The following is a 22,167-nucleotide window of genomic DNA, read 5'->3' as shown; positions in this document are numbered from 1 at the left end:
AGTTCTATAGCACTCTTCAGAGCAGCGGTAGATAGAGTAAAGATAGTGATGATGATAGCCAACCTCCGATTGGGAGACAGTACTTAAAGAAGAAGAAGAAGAAGCTTTTAGCGGAAAATGTTCATATCTCCGAGTTTTAAAACTTCACCATAGGCCAGTTCTTTCTGCACCAATATCGATCCCTAGCTCTACTGTCTCATTAATCTCATTAGTAACACCACCTTTCTAACCAAGAAGCATGGAACATCATATTTTAAATCGCCAAATATCATCCAACCAGGGCTGCTTTATCCATTAGGCAATATTTATTTATTTATTGATTTATTAACCATACAGACTAAATGTCTCATTACATGGCTAAAAAAAATATATATTCATTTACAATTCTATATTGTTAAATAGATGACTTTCTGAGTTATATAAAAATTATACAAATTATCTCTTTATAGTCCATGCTTTCACGGTTTTTGCTCTAAATTTTAAAGAACCGCTTGGATTGACATGAAATTTGGCATACATATAGCTTACATGTCAAAGAAAAAAAGTGATATTGTGCCGATGTGTGCTTTTGCAATGGGGGTGACTTTCACCCCTTCTTGGGGGTGAAAAAATATATGTCCAAAATAAGTCCGGAAATGGGTAAACTGACTAATTTTAAGTAACTTTTGTTCTATAGTGCTTTTTCGCCAAGTCAACACTTTTCGAGTTATTTGCAAGTGAATATGTTGATTTTCCAACAAAATAACCACATTTTTAGACGGTTTTTCGCAAATAACTTAAAAATTAAGTATTTTGAAAAAAGTAAAAAAAAAATGGTGTACGCGTTAGGTCTCTGGATCTCGTAGAGCCAGAGTTATAGCCAATGAAAAATAGATTCATATTCACCAAATTTCAAATACAATATTTCGACGTGAAATATCCAAAAAATTAAGCACTTTTTGGGGAAAACATATTACAGCTTTTTTAAAGTGTTTAAAAAAAGCTTTATTTTTGTTTTTACAAAAAATTTCTAGCATTAAATTTAAGCAAGTTACGCTCAAAAAAAAGTTGGTCCCTTTTGTTTTTGCAAAAAAAATCGGGAAGACCACCGCCTAATTAGCAACTTAAATTAATTTAATCGTTGCCGCTCCACAAATTATTTTACTTATGTTGTGTTTATATGATCTGTAAGTTTCATCGATCCAAAGTGCTTATTTTTGAAAAAATTTGGTTTTAAAGTAAAATTTTTAAAAATTTAAATTTTGAAAAATATGCTTTTTTTCAAAATAACTTAAAAATTGTTAGAGATACTAAAAATCTCGAAAAACAAAAAAAGTTAGATTTGCTTTTCTGAATATCATGTATTTTTTGTTTTTCTGTTGGACAAAAATTGATTAAGATTTGGTGTTTCAAAATTTGCATACATTCGTGATCAGTGACTCGTTTAACCCCTTTTAACTACAGCCCTTTCAATAATAAGGACTTTGAACCGATGAAACTTACAGATCATATAAACAATATATACAGGAGTCAAGAAACTTATGCAGTCGTACCGATTAAGTTCATTTAAGATACTAATTAGGTGGTGATTTTCTCGATTTTTTTACCGAAACCAAAAGGGACTAACTTTATTTTGAGCGTAACTTGTTTAATTTTGATGCTAGACATTTTTTTTATAAAACAAAAATGAAGCTTTTTTTAAACACATTAAATAAGTTGTAATGAGTTTTCCCCGAAATGTGCTTCATTTTTGGTTATTTCACGTTAAAATATTTCATTTGGAATTTGACGAATATGAACCTATTTTTCATTAGCTATAACTCTGCTTCTACTAGGTGTAAAGACGTGATGTATACACCATTTTTTAAATTTTTTACAGGCTATATTTTTGCTAAGAATGTTTTTTCGACAAAATACTTACTATTTGAGTTATTTGCGAAAAACCGTCTAAAAGCGTGGTTATTTTGTTGAAAAAATGAACATATTCACTGCCAAATAACTCGAAAAGTATTGACTTAGTGAAAAAACTCTATAGAACAAAAGTTACTTAAAATTAGCCAGTTTATCAATTTCCTGACTTTCCTTGGACGAAAATTTTTCACCCCCAAGAGGGGGTGAAAACCACCCCCAGGGCAAAAGCACATATCGGCACAATATCACTTTTTTTCTTTGACTTGTTAGCTATGTGTATGCCAAATTTCATGTCAATCCAAGCGGTTCTTTACAATTTAGAGGTTTTGCAATATTTTACCGTTAAAGAACGGACTATTATCATTTCCAGCATGTAGAGGGGGTCCCGGTGAATTCGTAACTATTTTAATCCCCCATCCTAATTACAGGCCAACTGGTAACCCTGCCGCGCAGGTACTATAAAGGTACTGGTAGGTACCGGTACTGGTAGGTAAAGGTAGGTATTGTAAATTTTCGGTAACCCATCAAGTACCGGTAACTTTCTTTTCTAAGTAGTTACTAACGATGTTGATAAACTACACTGGTATTTCAGGTATGTACTTGTATAAATTACCCTCTTTGAAGGTGGTGTAAAAGTTATTCATCATTTATGTGTATTGTCTCCTGGACGAGTTACATGAGAAAGTCGAAATTATTTTTTTTTTAATTAAATTGAGACAAAAGAAGAATGTAGGTATATAATTTATTTAATTCGAAATACATTTTACTGTTGTCCTAAAACAGACAAAAATGTTTTATTTGATAAACAACTATTGTTTTTCACTTAATTCAATATTAGTTGCCACCCACCAGCCTCTTAGCGGTTTTAAGATTTAATTTAAGCGAAAAGCAATGTTGATTTGTCAAATTCAAAGCTATTCAAATTCAAGCTACAGATATACAAACTAAACTGATAATTTTTGATAATTTCCCGTCGTCAAGTATATTACGTCAGATGCCCTTGGTTGCTATGAAAAAAATACATTCAGTGACATTAATGACAATTAATGTTTTAACAATTATAAAAATGATTACTTTCAACCGTCAAATACTTATAATAACTGTGTGTTTAATTGAACTAATTTGTACTTACATAAATAAATTACAATAAAATTTGCACTCGATCTCTAAAATTAATATAGAATTTTTGCCCTCGTGACACTTCGACATAATTTGAAATTTAACTTTTAATTATAATTTTCGACATAATTTTCAAATTAAAACTGTCAAAGTATCACTCGGGAAAAATTCAATAATTTTAGAGCTCTTGTGCAATTACTACTGATAATTCGATGAAATAAAATTATTTTGACATAATATTTAAAAGTCAGATCAGTAGACAATTACAATGGTTTTGAATCGTCGTCAACCTTGTCAAATAATTAATTTGTGTATTTTCACTTATAAACAAAAATTGATATAACTCTATTTTTTGTGGCTTTTTTCCAAACGTACGGCCCTAAAAAAAATATTGTTCCTAACTCATGCGTAAAGTGTCTTCACCGCACTCGACTGCTTGCCCGAACTCCGCTATCGCGTCGTTAGGGTCAACGGTAGTCTCGTGCGTAAAGCTATCACTTTCCGCACTAGTTAGGAAAATAACTATTTCCACCTACCTCTACCGAAAGTAAACTTTTCCGGACCTGATTGTGGGGAGCAAAGTTGTACTTTTCCTCCCTAGGAAGAATATCTATTTTCTATTACGTAAGTATACATTTTAACGTTTATTTATAAAACACCCTGAATTTTGCAGAATGGTAAAAAACAGTAAATTGTTATTTTGATTTAACAATGTTTACATTAATAATTTGACTTATATTTGACAGTTGACAGTTATATTGTATCTACTTGTTAGTTTTAGTTTTAATAAATTTTGTTGGTTAGTTACATAAATAAATTAAGTAAAAATGAAAAATTACTTGTTATTAATTTGAGGAAGGTGGAAAAACCATAAATATGTATAACATGGGAGTAAAGTGCCTTTTCCTCCCTTGAATTATTACAGTAAACTTCATTCTCGGAAGGAAAAGTAGCACTTTCCTCCCTTGTTATACAAATAGCTATTTTGTCTTAATTAAATTAATTCAAAAAAATTTTTTTTGGCGCCCTGTATAAATACTTATGTTAATGTTTATATCAGTGAATACAAAATTAAATAGCCTTTAGAATGAGCTACACACACGGCCTCTATTCTCATTTAAAAAAAATGATCGATTGCGTCATCACGCCCAGATGGATGACGTCACTAGTATGATATGTATACCAAAAAAATAGAATTTATAAATAAAAATCGACCTATTTCGGGATTTATCTCCAGAGACGCCCATTCTCCAGAAAATGAATTTATTTCAACTCAAACGTCCTCACTGTATTTGTTTATAAGCCAAAAAATTGTTTATAACTTTAAAACAGTGCTCAGGCCGCTTAGATAATCCGATTTTAATTTCTTAAGTGTATTAGATAGGTAGAGAGCCTCTTTATATGTGAAAAAATTAGCAAACTTCTAAATGGTCTACTTTGTGTTAAAAAATTTGAACTTTTTTAAAAAAATTTAGATTGCAAAATTATTATGCAAAATCTGTCAGGTCGATTTTAATGAAATTTGGTGGACGATTTAAGTATGTTATAAGGATCTTCTATGCGAATTACGAAGGTTCTAAGTGCAACCAAAGTTGTTGAAAAACACTGAATAAAAAGAGCCTTATTTTGCCCCCTTATTTTGTATTTATTGCTATTTTTCAGAAAGGGTAATAATTTAAGACATTTTTAGCTAGTCATATACATCATATATCATACAAAATTCAATTATCTTTATTTTATTTCCCTACGACTTTGCTCCAAAATGAATCGTTTTAAAGTTATAAGCAAAGAAAGTAGAAAAATCAATGTTTTTCGAAATTTTTAAATATTTTTATTTTTTTTATTAATGTTCCGGGTATATTTGAGAAGGAGCATAAGTCAGTTATTATTATTGAAGTTGTGACCTAACTTTATCTGCAAAAATCCGAATGCCACCTCGCACATCCGCAAATAGACGTTTTTTTACAGATCCGCCCTGGTATATACAAGTGAAGTTTCTAAGTCCAAGAACAACGTTTTTAAAAAGAACTTTATTGACAAGGGACTACTTACTACAGTTAAATGCAAAATAAGAGTGACGCTATACAATGCAAAAGTTTATTTATAAGCTCGGTGACGCCGAGGTGTGGTCGAGGTGAAGCTTGCTGACGCTGTCCTTTTATTATTGGTGATTTAGCAGTTCTGGTTTCTTAACTCCTCCGGGGCTAGATGAGAACTATGGGGTAGCATAGTTCGAAGAAATGGAAAATTTTCTGGTACCTTCTTTTCTTGTTCTGTGGATTCCTTTGGTGATTCTGGATTCGTATTTTTTCTGTATATTTGCCAAATGGTGTAGACAAGGAAGATGATTGCTATGACATATAAAATTATGGTATAAAAACTGACATGTTGAAAATGAATGGGAACTGTGTCTAGATTGTCTATTTTGTTTTCTTGATCTGCTAAAGTACTTTGAACATTATTTAATTCGTCTAATTTTATTGAGTCTATTTTTATTGTTTTAAAGTTTAGATCACTGACCGGGGTTTTTAGTAACACTTCTAAATTTGGCAGTTCCATTTTAACAAAGTTTGGAGTTTTTAGTTCAAATGATTTTAAACGTAATTGTCTATATAAATTTCGCACGCACTATTGAGTTCGATTAAGTAACTACCGTTTAATGGAATATTGTCCGAATTTTTGTCGCATTTTTGAATACTAATCACTTTGTTTAGAGTTATTACGATCCACTTATTGTTTTCAAGTTTTTGAATTTTTATATTGTTAATTTCTGTTGGCACTGATTGACATTGATTTACAAATTTTGAGTAGGTACTGTATTAGTTGAACTTCGCAAGGGGCTGTTGGTGTTACTTCAATGGACTGGACATCGTGGCATAAATATTCTTCTTCTAACAATTTTTGACATTGAACGTTGGCAAGTGCATATTGGTATCGATTGGAAAGTAGGAACTTGGATTTTGGAATAATTGTTCTAAAATGAGTTTGGTATCGGGTCGGAAAGGAATAAAGATGATAATAATCATAGTCATTGATCTCAACAATGGGTAATTCAAGTACAAAAATTATTTGATTTGCTTTACTATAACTTTTTATTTTTATTATTTTTTCGAACAACAAAATATTTTGCAAAGATAATTCAAAAGGGAATTTGTTATTTTTAAGGAATTTACTAACGTTTAAAATTTCGAGAAATAGTTCATCTGGGTCGGCTATCGAATTATGAAATGTATTTAGTTTCGAAAAGCTGATAGCAACTTCGATTTTTTCTAGTAGATCATAAATAATTTGGAAACTAGTGTAAAATTGTGACACAAGTCTTTCTAGTGCAAAATAATGAAATGTCTCAACTTTTTCTATCTTTATATCTTTAATTAAGTTTTGAACTTCTGTTATGCGTGAACTTAAAATTAACTGGTTATGGGCTAAGATTTTTGTATTATTTTCAAAATTCTTTATTGAAGACCTTAATAAGGTGATTTGATTTTTAACTATAGTTTTAATATTATTTTGATTATTTGTTAGAGTTGATATAGCGTCGTCGTAACGTTTTGCATCGTTTTGGTCTAGGTTTCCGGTTATAAATTTTATTGCGGAACCTACACCATCAAATAGAGATCTTTTAGATCTGGTATTCCAAAAGGGATTTAATTGTCTTAATTCAAGATAAATTTTGTTTTCTAAAATTTGGATTAAATGATAGGAGTCTTGAAATTCTTTATTAAAGCTTAGAATTTGAGAAGTATTTGAAAGGGTATTTATCATGGAATTATATTGATTTTGTAGAGTAAGGAAATTTGTAGTAATGTTTGTAATGTCATAGATATGTATAAAAGTCCAAACATCTTTCTGAATTCGGGCTGTGCCTAAATGAAGGGGTAAAAGTCCGGGATTGTCGTTTAAGTTATGGAATTTGGATGTGTCTCGTCTTGCGTCGACGTTTGTTGTCCAGAGGGTGAACCTGCAACGGGAGGTTTCTTTAGTTCTTTAATATGTATAATTTCTGTCTGGTTAATGTCTTTTTTATATTTAAGTCTTTGTCGTACAAGTTCTACTCGGTTTCTGTCAAGAATTTTGGTTATTTTGTAGGGACCTAAGTATGGTTGATGTTTTTTGTTACGTTTTTGGGTATTAACTTTATAAACTACTTGTCCAATTTTAAATTCTGAATTTATTTTTCCTTGATCGTTTCGTTTATCAATTACTTTAGTTTTATTTTGTGTTAGATTTTCATGTACATTTTGGTAAACGTGTTTTAATTTGTCTTTATGATTATTTATATATTCTGAATAGAAATTTTGGGAAAGAAATAGTTCGTTGGGGTTTCTAGAATCTGTATGTCCGAAAGTTAGTTCAAATGGGGTAAATTTTGTGGAACTATGAATAGAATTATTGTAAGCTATAAGAGCATAGTCCATTAGGTCATCTTCGTTAGGATACGTTTGTTTTAGAAGTCTTAAATGTTCGATTAGTGTAGAGTGTATTCGTTCAGCTATTGAATTTGATTCATGGTGACCAGGAGTAGTAAAATGAACTTTGATTTTGTGAATTGCTAATAAATCTTTTATTACTTCATTATTAAATTCTCTACCTTTGTCTGCTACTATTAATTGGGGAATGCCGAAAGAAGTGAAGTATTTTATTAAGGATTTCGTAATGTGAATTGCGTTTTTACCTGGAATAGAATAAGCTTGAGCAAATTTAGTAAATGCGTCTGTGAGGGTCAAATATTTGTTACCGTCATATGTAAAAATATCTATATGAATAATTTGAAAAGGTTTGCTGGCGGTTTCCGTAAGCATTAGTGGGACATAAGCGGTGTGTCTACCATATTTATTTTTTTGGCAAATAGAACATTCGTTAATGTAATTAGTAATAGTTGTCTTCATATTTTTCCAGTAATAATTTTGACGTAATTTTTCAAATGTTTCGTTAATTCCTCTATGGTTAGTTTTTCCTTCGTGGTAATTTTTTAGTAAAATGATTTGTTCCTCTTCGTTTGCTACTGTATTAATTAATCTAGTGCATTTAATTAGTTTCGGACCATTTTCAGAAAAATGTTTTAGGTAATATTTATTAAAATCATTATACAGGTTGTCTTTACTGAAGTACAAATAAAATGTAGTGTTAAGGTCCGTGTATGCCATAAGAAATTCAAAAATATCTTTTTCATTATCAGTTTCAGGGATTTTTACTTTAATTATTTTATGGTTTTGATAAGTTTCATGAGTTATATCGGTTTTTGGGTAAACGTTAGGGTATACTAAGATTTGGTGAACTTTGTTATTTATTATTTCGTCTAAAATGGGTATTCCTTGATTCGTTGTTTCGTTTGCGGTTGTATGTTGTGTAGATTCGTCTGAGCTTTCGTCTTGTGTATTTATTTTGTCTGGAGGTATTCTTATATCAGAAATAATGTTAATTTTTCTTGAGTCGTTATTGTTACTTGTTGAAGGTTGTTGGTCTAATGGATTCTCTGCAAAATTTTGGAGGAACTTTAAAATATCTTCGTCTACGTCTCCAGGATTATTTACTATTGATTCATCTTCTAATGCGTTAATTGTAATTCGAGATAAACAGTCTGCGTTTGTATTGTGTTTTCCTTTTTTATAAATAATTTTATAATCGAATTCTTCTAGTTTTAGAGGCCAACGTATTAATTTTGAGTTTGGCTCCTTTACACTAAAAAGCCAAGATAATGGTTTGTGATCCGTGTAAATGAAAAATTTTCTTCCGTAAAGGTATGGTCTAAAATGTTTACAGGCCCATACAATTGCTAATAGCTCCTTTTCTATAGTTGAATAATTTGTCTCTGATTTATTTAGTGTTCTTGAGGCGTATGCGATGGGTCGATCATTTGGTACATTTCCTTGTGATAATACGGCTCCAATTGCATAATTGCTAGCATCTGTCGTTAATATAAATGGTTCGCTAAAATTTGGGTATTGTAAAATAGGATCATTTGTTAATACTTGTTTGCAAGTTTCAAAACAGTCAATAAAATCTTTATCGTGGTTTACTTTAGAACCTTTTTTCAAACATTTGGTCATTGGTTTAGTAATTTTTGCAAAATCTTTTATAAATCGTCTATAGTAACCTAGTAATCCTAAAAAGCTTTTTATTTCAGTTTGGGTTTTTGGAATGGGAAATCTTTTTATAGCTGCGATTTTATCGGGGTTTGGTTTTACGCCTTGAGGGGTAATTACATGTCCTAAATACATAACTGTTTTTTGTAAAAATTCTGACTTGTCTAATTGTACCTTTAAATTACTTTTTCTAAGTCTTTCGAAAACTATTTTTAATTTTTCAAGGTGCTCTTGTAAAGATGTGCTATAAATTAAAATATCGTCTAAATATACTATACATGTTTCGTCTGTTAGTCCTCTTAAAACATTGTCTATTACTCTCTGAAAAGTTGAGGGTGCATTTTTCAAACCAAAAGGCATTCTTTTAAATTGAAAGTGACCTTGTGGTGTACGAAAGGCTGTTTTTTCAACATCTTGTGGGTCTACTTCTATTTGGTGGAAGCCACTTGCAAGATCTAGTGTCGAAAAATAATTTGCTCTTCCTAATTTATCTAAAATTTCTGTTATGTTTGGTAATGGGTATTTATCATCTACGGTTCTCTCGTTTAATTTTCTGTAATCTATTACTAGACGCCATTTTCTTTTTCCTGTAGCATCTTGTTTTTTCGGGACCACCCAAATGGGACTCGAAAACGCTGAATTGCTATCTTCTATTATACCTTCTGCTAACATCTTATTTATTTGGGATTTAACTTCTTCTCGGTGAACTTCCGGGAAACGATATGATTTTGTATATATTGCAGAATCATCAGTAACTTTAATTTTATGTTTAATACTATTAGTAAAACTTAAGGGTATGCCTTCACAATAAAATATATCTCTGTATTGGAAACAAAGCTTTTTTAGTAATTCTTTTTCTTCTTTGTTGCAATGATTTATCCTTATATTTTTTAAATTCCTTTTTAACATATTATCATCATTAATAGACGTTTCTTCGTCAGTTTCCATCTTTCTTATAAAATTAGTATTTACTGTATCTAATGGTTCTATATCTAAGGGTTCAATATTACTTAACGTTGTCTTATATTCGCTCATATTCGTAATAGTGGTTATAGCAAAATTATTTTTAACGTTAACTATTGCTTTGGGCATTTCGATTCCTTTACCGAAATTTTTATATTCTAGTATACCTAATCCTTCATTTAATTTTACCGGTATTTTAACTATTTGCTTAGTTCTAGGGGGAATAATTATTGTATGATTAAAAGTTGTTTTGGGATATAATATATTCTTTTTACTGGGTTCAAAAATTATGGGTATAGTTACATAAGGCGTTTTCATTTGTCTCGTGTTGACATTAATTGAAGCTTTTAATTTTTGTAATAAATCTATACCAATTAATCCATCAAAATTTTCGCTAAATTTAAAAACATAAAACTTATTATATTGGTTTACTTTAAAAATGTTAAAAGCTGGAATATTAATTATTTCATTGTGCATAGAAATTCCGTGAGCCGTCTGTATATTAAAATTTTCGTAAGAAATAAATTTTTTATAATATTTATGCGCTAACTGTGGAGAAATTAAACTTTTGGAAGACCCTGTATCTAATAAAAATCTGGCATTGAGTTCTGGTATAATAATATGTGGTAAATCTGCTATCGTTGTATTTAAGTATATTATGTCGGATTGTAATTTTCTTGGGTCATGCAAAAATTTACGTTTTCAACATTTTGAGTTGGATTGTGATATGATCTTTCATTTGTGTTGTCTTGAGTTTGATAAGGACTGGATTGAGTTTCATAATTGTTCTCGTAAGGCGGTAATGAATAGGGTAATGAACTTTGAGTCGGGTGTTCGTAATCAGTGGGAATATTATTATTTTCAAAGGGATTTTCGAATTGTATTTGATCGTTATTAATTTGTTGATTAAATAATTGCGTGGAGGTAAAATGTGGTCTAGATCTTAAAGAAGTATTTCGTGAATTTGTATCCATCGGTTCTGGCTGGTATTGATTTTGATTTTGGGGTCGATTATTAACATATCTTTGTTGAAAATTAGGATTATTATTATTGAAGTTCCTTGGTCGGAAATTAGAATTATTATTGTCGAAATTTCTTGGATTGAAGTTAGAATTATAATTATTGAAATTTCGGAAATGATTTTGGTGTGCTTGAAAAGTATTGTTAGGATTAAAATTATTATTCTGGTATTGCGGTCTGATATTTTGATATTGGTAAGGTGGAAATCTCATATTAGGGCGATTTTGTTGAAAATTATTTCTAGGAATAAAAGTTTGATTAGTATTATTGTTTCTCATAGGAGTATGTCTCGATGAGGGTCTAAAAGAATTTTGTGAGTTTAAATTATTTCCGCGTTGTAACGAATATAGAAAATTCTCTTCTTCGATAACGAAGCACATAGCTTTCTCTAAACTGTCTGGGTTTCTCAATCTAATATTTGTTTGTAACGATAAGGGTAAGCCTCTAATGTAAGTTTTTAAATATAAGTCATCGTAACTTTGTATTCTAATTAATTTTTCTGGTGCTTTAATATTAAGGGTATTTAATTTTTGTGCTACTAAACTACGTGTTTCTTGGCAACGCATGCCAAAATTATAAGGGGTTTCATTTTTGAAAGGCCTCAACGTTATCAGGTCTTGGATAAGGCAATCGAGATCTCTCTGATCTCCAAAACTAAGATTAAGGGCATCTTTTACAAGTTGCCATGTATTTAATTCTGTCCTAGAGCCTATTAACATTTGAGCTCTTCCATTTAATTTACCTAATATAGCTCGTAGTAAAAATGTATTCAAAGTGCCATCTGTTTGGCTAGCAAAATTAGTTATTAAATTTTCACAATTTTCAATAAATATGGTTAAAGTATGTGGATTACCATCGTATGCTGGGATAGAATCTAAGTATAATTTTAACAATTGGTAATTTGTTTGAGCCATTTCGTTATTTTTATTATTATTTGGTTCTAAAATTGAATTCAATTCTGCTACAAGGCTACTTAAATCTAAATTACTATCAGTTTCACTCATTAAATATTTATTCTTTTTATTCAGATAATATATCAGTCTTTATATTCAGTTATAATAAAAAATTAAATATGTTTCAACTTCAATATAATCAAATATTTTCAAAAATATAATAATATAATATAATAATAATATTCTTTTTCTTATTTAAAATAAAAATCTTGTAAAATCAAAAAATCTTAAAAAAGTCATTTACTGTCGTTAGCTCTCTGACTATAAGTATTTTCAAATATGTATAGGAAAATATAAAATGGAATAATAAAATGGAAAAAATAGGAAACACTTACATTAAAATGTAGAATTTCAACATTTCTGCCTATAGGATTCGACGATTTTGTTCTTCTCCCAGGTCTCGTTGAACTACTGCTTAAATCTACTGCCTCTAGGGTTCGACGATTCTTGTTCTCTCCCCAGGTCTTGGTGATACCTTGTCTAAAGCTGATCTTGGACACTTTCACAAAAAGTTCGGTTTTCCGGTAAATCGTTAAAACGAAAAACTACTCGCGAAATCGTTCGATTTTTGTAACGTAATTTTGCGACGTAATTCCCGAAAAATCCTACTGATTGCGCCAGTGAAGTTTCTAAGTCCAAGAACAACGTTTTTAAAAAGAACTTTATTGACAAGGGACTACTTACTACAGTTAAATGCAAAATAAGAGTGACGCTATACAATGCAAAAGTTTATTTATAAGCTCGGTGACGCCGAGGTGTGGTCGAGGTGAAGCTTGCTGACGCTGTCCTTTTATTATTGGTGATTTAGCAGTTCTGGTTTCTTAACTTACATATATCATATTGTTTCAATTATTTTATTAAGAGAATTTCATTTTTGTTATTTTTTATAGGTACATATAATACACAACATGTTTTAAGCAAACCAAGAACCATTCGCTTACATAATATGCTATATGCTCCGTGTTGGCTTAATCCGTTACTGTTCAAATTTATTTCTTACCTTTTAACCTATCTACCTGTGGTATTAAAATTAAACAATGGTTTCGAATTCACCTGTATAAGTTGTGAGTTGGGAGGGTCAGGTAGTAAAAAAGTTACGAATTGGCCGGTGTACATTTTGATCTGAAAAAGTTTGTCATTAAGAGTTACGAGTTGGCGCGTGTCCGTAGAGGCTTGAATATTTTTTTACACAGAGGTGTTTAAAATTTGACTTAGTATCAATTTATAAAACTTTGTCCGATACAAGGACCAATCTACATCGATTAAACTGTATAAATTGTTTAATAACTTAAGTGCATTGGAAAGGGGAGATCTTGTTGCAACAAGATTGTGAGGTATATTGAACATTAATGAAGATCGTGTCCGACGAGGAGCAATATTGAATGGAATATGGAATGAGTGAAAGTAAATATGGGCTGTTAATCTTATTGTTAATTATATTGTATATTAACATAATTAATACCATTAAGTCCCTTCTTTGTCCTAGAGACAATATTTTAAACTCGTTTCTTAAGTGAGCTGACCTAACAGAATCATAATCAGGCCATTTTTTGTGTTTTTTAAAATACAAATACCGAAGAACTTTATTTTGTACCTTTCCTAATTCTTTAAGTGTTGACATATACTCACAAAACCATATTACTCTTGCAAATTCCAATTTAGGTCGCACTAAAGTAAAATAGAGAAATTTTATTGTATTAATGTTTGTAAATGCTATTGTCTGTCTTCTAATAAATCCAAACAATTTGTTTGCCGCTGAGATCGACTGATGTATATGTTTCCCAAACGAAAAAACTTGATTGTATGTTACTTCCAAGTCTTTTACTTCAGTAACCCTAGCCAATCTCTCACCTCCCATCTCATAATCAAAAATAACTGGTTCCTGTAACCGAGTTATCGTCATAACTTTACATTTATTAATATTAAACTCTAACGTATTAACTATACTCCATTCGTAAATACTATCAATGTCTCTCTGTAACTTAATACAATCACGTACTGACTGAATAATTTTGTAAATTTTTAAATCATCTGCAAATAAAAGACACTCAGTATATTTACAAATAGAAGGAAGGTCATTAATGAATATAATAAACAGAAGAGGTCCTAAATTTGAACCCTGAGGAACTCCGGAATTGGCGTAAAACTTTCCTGATACATTACCTTTGTGTCGAACTACAAAACGTCTGTTTTTCAGATAACTTTTGATGAGTTCAATAAAATTATTAGACAAGCCATATGTAATTAACTTTTTTAGTAACACATCATGATTAACGCGGTCAAACGCTTTTCTAAAATCCGTATATACCGTATCAAGTTGCAATTTAGTGCTTAATGTGTCAGCAACCTGGTCCGCAAAAATAAATAAATTTGTATTTACTGACTTGTTTAGCACGAAACCGTGCCGTTGAGACATTATGTACTTTTCTATATATGAATATAACTTGTTATGTATAATCTGTTCAAAAAGTTTGGAGGGAGCACACATTATTGCTATAGGTCTGTAGTTTTCAATGTTTTGTAATGTTCCAGATTTATGTATTGGTGTAGTAAGTAGTAACCGCAGTTTTCCAAATTGTACGAAAGACTTTAGAATTAACTATGCTATTAAAAATATGTACCATCGGTTCAATCAACCACTCACTACAACCTTTTAATATATAAGGTGGAATACCGTCAGTACTCGCCGCTTTCTTTGGCTTTCATTTTTTTACAGCTTCTTTGAAATCATTGTAATCTATTGATTCAATTGCGAAAAAATCATTATGCAAGTAAGAACTATTACCACAATATAAATTATAAGTCGCTTTATCTAGGTGTATGTAGATGCAAAAAACTTAGCAAATACTTCGGCTGTATTTTCACCATCAACATTCTGACCTAAGTAAACAAAATTTCCAGCATGAGTACAATTGGATTTTTTGTTTCTAATATAGTTCCAAAAATAATTTATATTACCCTCCACATTTTGTTGCACTTCTTTAAATATGTATTCTCTTTTATTTTTATTAAGTATTTTAATGCACGTCTGCTTTCCTTATATTTTTCTAAATAGTAATTTGAGATGTTCTGTAATTTTCTGAATTTGTTTTTATTTTTAATTAAATCTTTTATTTCTTTTGTATACCAACTAGGAAATAATTTGGAATTATTAAATGTTTTAAATCTTGGTACACAATTCTGTATAATTTTATTCCATATTTCATAAAAAGTTTCTAAAGCTAAGTCTACATTTATTTCATTTTTTACTGCGTCCCAGTTTGTATTTCGGACATTATTAACCAACAGTTCAAAATTTGCTTTTTTATAATTATATTCATTGGACAAATTTACTTCAAATTTTTGCTTATTACTTTTATTGTAGACTATATTAAAATTAAGAGAAGGGTGATAATGATCTTCCTTTACAAATGGTGTTAAGTCTTGTGTTACTACATATTTTGATAAATGATTTTCAGAGCATATTATCAAGTCAAGTGTTTTACCTTGAAAATTTGTAATGTTATTAAAAAGCTTAAATGAATTAAAATCTAAAAATTATTGCAAAATATTTAATTTAGTATTAGAAACATTGATCTCACTCACGCAACCTTTAATTTCTGGTATATTAAAATCACCAAATATATACGTCTTTTCAATATCAACAATGTTATCTTGAAGGAAATTTACTAGTTGTTCATATATATTATCAGAGCTGTTTGGGGGTACATATAAAGCAAAAATTGTATGTTTTTCATTACCTGCTAACTTAATATTAATCGCTATTGCCTCAAATTTTGTACAATGTTTGAAAATTTTTACAATTTTATACTCCTTTTTTACTGCCACAAGAACTCCCCCTCCTCTAGTTTTTCCAGTGAATTCTAAATCCCTATCTGCCCGTATTAAATTATACATACTTGTATCAATAATTTCACCATCTCTAACCCCATCTTGAATCCATGTCTCTACTGCAATTATAATATCGAATTCCAAGGTTTGCGAACCCCTATAAAAATCATGTGTTTTTGTATTCAAACCCCTACAATTCTGGTAATAAACATTCAGGTTGTTTGTTATGTCTTATAGCTATTGCAGTAAGCCCAGATACTGTAAAGAGTATTTTAATACAATGTTAATAAAGTAGAAAATATAGTGCCATTATACATATTATCGCTGGAAAAAGGATAACTTATTTTTGAGAGCAGATACTATAATACAACTGTCGATTATTTAATACGGAAGAACATAGGTCTGAAAACTCCAAACCACATACCACATATGCGTACCTCTTGACAGATTTGCGAACATAATGTAAAAAGTAATTTATATTTGATTTTTTTTTTATTTACAAACTCGCATCAGCCTGTACGGCTATTAGCGAAAATGATAGTTTTGGTAACAATAATAATAACTATAGAATACTACAATTAAATTTTATATAAACAGTCTATTGCTTTTAAGTATTGAAGGATCACTTTGGAACCGCACTTTGAGAATAGTATTTTCAAATCGTCCGGGATTCCGAATTGAACTCTTTCCGCACTGTGTAACGGGCACTCCACTGAAGGTGTTTTATTGTCAGAGGGGTCTCACAAGTATAACACTCCTGTTGAGGATCTCGTGTCATTGATGACCATGCGTGAGGCGGCTATGACCAAGCCGCAATCGCGAGATGATCACTTGGGAAAATCGATTTGTGGAATTATCAGACCATCGTTGAAATGTTGGTTTTATCTCAAATAACTGCTTCTGGTTTTCATGCCATCTGCTATTCCATATATCAACTATTTTGCTGTGGAAATATGATTTGAGATCTGACGCTGGAGTTGTTGGATAGATCTCTATAGTTGCGTCCTCTAAGGCTTCTCGAGCATGTTTATCTGCCAGTTCATTTCCAGCGATTCCAATATGAGATGGAACCCACAGGAAAGCAACATTTTTGTGATTTAGTTTGTGCAATTCTTGTCTTATGAGTTTGGCCACAGGGTGGGGAGAATAGATTTTAGTGATGATTTCTAAAGAATTTAAGGAGTCCGTAATTATGAGAAAGTTAATTTGAGAACTTTTCCTAACATGACATAGGGCTTTATATATCGCAAAGAGTTCTCCTGTTAAAATAGTGTTTGTCCCCTCTAGTTTATATTTCTTTATTTCATTCTGTGTTACAAAGGCAGATGCTACACAATATTTAGTCTTTGATCCATCAGTGAATAAACTGTTCGAATGAGGAAAATTGAGAAATTAAGGTTTGATATTTAGAAATAATTATGTGACGATTGGTTTCTTTTTTATTTTCTGACACTAGATCCATTATTAAATGAGGAGAAGATATTAGCCAAGGAGGGGGAGTTGGTATTTTGCTAGGATAGATTTTGGGAACTTTAAGGTGCAGTTCATTTATGATTCGTTTGCATTTTTCTTGAAAGGGAATGTGAGTTTTTGTATGCTGAGTACTTGAAGAGCAAATAGTTTGGTGACATTGTGAAGAGTACCGCTTCACTGCATATGAGAGTATTAATTCCTGTCTTCTTAAATCTAAAGGTAGTTCACCGAGTTCGGCCTGAAGACTTATAATAGGAGTTGTTCTAAATGCACCACATATTATTCTAAGAGCGTTGTTTTGTACGATATCTAAAACTTTTAGAGTTGTTTTTGAAGCAGATGAGTAAGCTTGGCATCCATAATCAATCTTGGAACGGATCAGATTTTTATATAATGTGAGTAGAGTCCTACCGTCCGCTCCCCATTTTGTACCAGAAAGACATTTCAAGAAGTTTAGTCTTTTTTGACATGCTGCTGAAATATATTTAATATGTTCTTTCCAGATTAAAGCTTGATCAAATATTAGATCTAGATATTTAATCGTTTCTACATATTCGAGTCTCTGACCTCCAAATTTTAAAGTAGGTATCTCCTTTATCTGCTTTGGTCTCTTTGAAAATAGGATACAGCGAGTTTTGGATGAAGCAAATTGAAAACCACTCTTTTTTGACCAAGATATAAATTTATCGAGTTGATCTTGTAGTAATTTGGCCATACTCTGTATATTGTTTCCCTTTAAGAATATTATGAGATCATCAGCATATAATCTGGCTTGAATGGGTTTATTCATTGATTTGATTATATCATTAATAGCTATAACAAAAAGCGTCGGACTAATCACTGATCCCTGAGGTGTGCCATTTTCTTGATATTTCACATTAGATAGAAGACCGTTTACTTTTAGCTTGAAATTTCTATTTAGGAGAAAATTTTTAACAAAAGCGAGTATATTTCCGTGATAGCCCCATGATTTCAGTGTTGATATTATTTTGCGATTCCAGGCCATATCAAATGCTTTATGCAAATCAAAATAAATTGCAATACATTGTTCATTAATCAGATGGTTGTTTTCTTCCAGACACCACAATAAACGTTTATTTATAATTTTTTCTAAAAGCTTACTCATGACACACGTTAGAGAGACAGGACGATAAGAATCTGCTTTGTTTCGTGGTTTATTAGGTTTTAAGATGGGAATAGTTATAGAGGATTTCCATAATCTGGGAAATTCATGTTTAGTCCATATACGATTGTATATTTTTAATAAAATTTCTAAAGCTTCTTCAGGTAGGTGTTTCAGAAAAGAAGCTGGAATGTCATCCGGACCTGGAGATGTGTCCTTTAAAGAATCTAACATCTCTCTTATTTCTCTGATTGTGATAAGTACATTTATAGGTTCATTATTGTTTACTATGTTGATAGGAATAATTTCTTTTTGTTCTTTATATGTTAGGAAATCTTTATCATAAATAGAATTTGAGGATGTTAACTGGAATGTTTCGGCTATTTTTTCTACAATTTCTGCATGGTCTGTTGTAGATGATTTATTGTCTAATTCTAATGAATCTATTCCTTGATATGAACTCGAGCCTGTTATCTTCTTTATTTTCCTCCAAACTTTTGATACAGGTGTGTAATTATTTATCGTTTCTACATATTTTATTTTATCCAGGATTGTCTTTTAGATCTTGTGGTAGCCAGTTTGGCTCTAGCCCTACTCCTTTTATGTTTGATTAAATTTTCTAGATTTTTGTGTCTTTTGTACTTTTGAAGAGCTTTTTTACTTTGTTTAATAGCTTCTTTACATTCTTCATTCCACCAGGGAGTAACTTTATCTCTTTCAATGAACTTTGTTTTTCCTATTGCTTTTATAGCTGCTTCGGTTATGATTTTATTGAATTGTAGAATTATTTCGTCTATTGTATTATCTAAACAAATCATTGAAGATTCACTACGGATAATTTCTTGAAAAAGGCCCCAGTCAGGAGGTTTGTCTAACCTCCATCTCGGATCAGGCTTAACTGGCGTAGATTTAAGTGTTTTTCTATTAAAATCGGGTAATGATCACTCCCATATAAGTCTATTTCTACGTACCAACTGTGATTTATTTGAAGAGTGGGCGTACAAAGTGAGATATCTATAGAAGAAAATGTCCCTGTCGATAAGTTTAAGTGGGTGCTACTACCATCGTTTAGTATTGCAAGATTTAACGTGTTCATTATATTTTCAATCTTTTTTCCGGTAGATCTAGTTTTAAAGGAACCCCAGTTAGTGTTATGTCCATTTATATCTCCCAGTATAAATTTTGGATTAGGTACCTGATTTATTAGGTTTACAAGATGTTGTTCTTCTAGGTTATAATTTGGAGGTATGTATATATTACATATGTTAACTTTTTGTGTTGTACCAATTTGTACAGCTACAGCTACAGCTTCCAGATTTGTGCTTAGAGAAATTTCCTTTGGATATTATTTGTTCTTTTACATAAATGGCAACGCCACCTGAAGCGTGACCAGCATTATCCCTATTTTTAAAATATGAATTAAAAGATTTTAGATTCATGCAGGTGGAATCTTTAAAATTAGTTTCTTGAAGACAAATAATTGGTGGTGTGTATTGATTGATTAACAACTGTAACATAGGTAAACGAGTTTTAAAGCTATTTAAATTCCACTGTAAAATTTTGTTATACATAAATGATTATATTTTATTAATGAACACAAAAATTAAAAAGTGGATGAATCACTTTCAGAATCAAATTCGTTAAATTAAGTGGTAAATTAATTTGTACAGCTAATTTTTTTCTCAATTTAGTGCAACGATATTTTGTTGTTCTGTCTTTTAAATGTGGGTGAATTTCATCCAACATAGTGATAATAGCTACGATGTCAGAGTTATAATCCTTCGCCACCGTTACTACATCAGAGCAGCCGTAGCAATTTTCTAGTAGACTTTCAACTTGCTGACTGCTGAGGCAAAAAGGAGGCGAGTGATTATCTATATATGTTTTAGTATTGTCTGAAAACTTTATGTTTTGTTCAGGTTTTTTTCTGTTTTGCTCTTTTTCTTATTTTGTGTTATAGTTGGAGTTGCGAATTGGACATCCTCAGAAGTACGAGAAGAAACAGCAGAAGCGGTACGTTTTTGTGAGTTATTTTGTGTTGAGGGATGATCGGACTTTGTATTGTCCACCAAAATATTTTTGTTTGTCTCAAGATTCATAGGGGTATTTAAAGTTTGAGAGAGGGGTGAGTTTGATAGTTCTGGATTTTGTGGCGTAGATAGCTTAGACATATCTAGGGGTACATTTTGTTTTATTAGTGAACTGTGGTCTTTGATGGGTTGTGTATTATTGGAAGAAGAAGCGGTAGTGGTCCCAGAAATAGAAAGTGCTGAATTCTGGGCCTGAGTTATGTTGTCTGATTGATTATTGCTTCCTGTAGGTATTATACTCATAGGTGGTGGAAATGAGGCAGTGCATTGTAAAGCATTGTGTCCTGCCTGCTTGCATTTGAAACAGTTGTGGCTGTCTAGTGTTAAATATAACCTATTTACTATTCCATCTTGTTCTATATCAATGTATTCCGGTAAAGATGCATTTTCTGGAGGCGAGATGTAAATTTGTCTTCTAAAACTAAGTATATGGCTGTAAGCTGGGTCAGTAGCTCCAATTCTCAGTTGTATCATTGGCGATAATAATGTTAAGCCTAGATTTTGTAAACATCCTGTGATTTCTTCATTAGAAATTGTGGGGCTTGCATTAGATATTAGCAACCTATCTGATGGGGTAATTAACCTTCGAGCAACTATACGAGTGTTATTAATTGTGATACTTCCATTATTTTTTAGAAAATCGTCGACAATGTTTTTATCTCTCAAGTATATGCAATACGATTTAGTAGGGTTATTGACGTTCTGTGACATGTTAAATATTATGAAGTAGGTAAATTAAATAGGTACTCACTAAATTTGTTATCATCCAATGATAACAAAATATATCATCACCCAATGATTAATAGATGTGTTGTTTTGCACTTCACTAACAAGAACTTGTGAAATTAAAAAGCAATTATAAACTAATGGTTATCTACGATAACGACTTTACTGTCCGAACGTTCGAACGAGCTTCATATTTGATTTTTCTTGCACCAAAATAGTCAGTAAAGTAATAAAACTGTAACGTTACTATTGACAGATTGTTATACAAAAAGACTTATAAAAAAGAAATATAAACATGTAAAAAGGCCCAGCCCAAAAATTTCAGACCTATACACATATAAGTAATGGCTAAATATATTTAACATATGTAGAAATAAATTTAATAATTTATTAGTATAATACATTTTAAACAAGATTACGTTTTTTGGAAAATAGTCTCATGCTTTTACGTACTGAAACCAGTTAACTTAACATTTATCCATTAAAACCTGTAACCTCTTACTCTATGTAACAAAAAACAAGAACTCATTGATGTATTGATGTACCGATTAAAAACTAGATCTGCTAATTAAATTAAACTATTTTAAGTTGGATTCATTTGAACTTATATTCGTAAAAAAAATTATATAATAATTCGTAAAAAAATATAGCCATTTGCCTAGGGCGGAAAATTATGGGAGGGCGGCAAAAATAGTTGACAGCCAACCATGAGCAGAACAGACAATTTTAACTCTTGTCTAAAACTATTGTTCTGTTATTAGTTAAGGTAAAGTTATTTTCTCTTAGTATAATATGCTCACTGATTGTTAGTAGGTCAGTAGTGTTAGAGAGTGATCAGAGGTGGGACCTGGGACCATCTTATATTGGACTTCTTATATTATCATAAAAAAATT

Source organism: Diabrotica virgifera, chromosome 5 (genome assembly GCF_917563875.1).
Source record: "Diabrotica virgifera virgifera chromosome 5, PGI_DIABVI_V3a".
NCBI classification, from domain to species: domain Eukaryota; kingdom Metazoa; phylum Arthropoda; class Insecta; order Coleoptera; family Chrysomelidae; genus Diabrotica; species Diabrotica virgifera.
Note: the sequence above shows the minus strand (reverse complement) of the source record.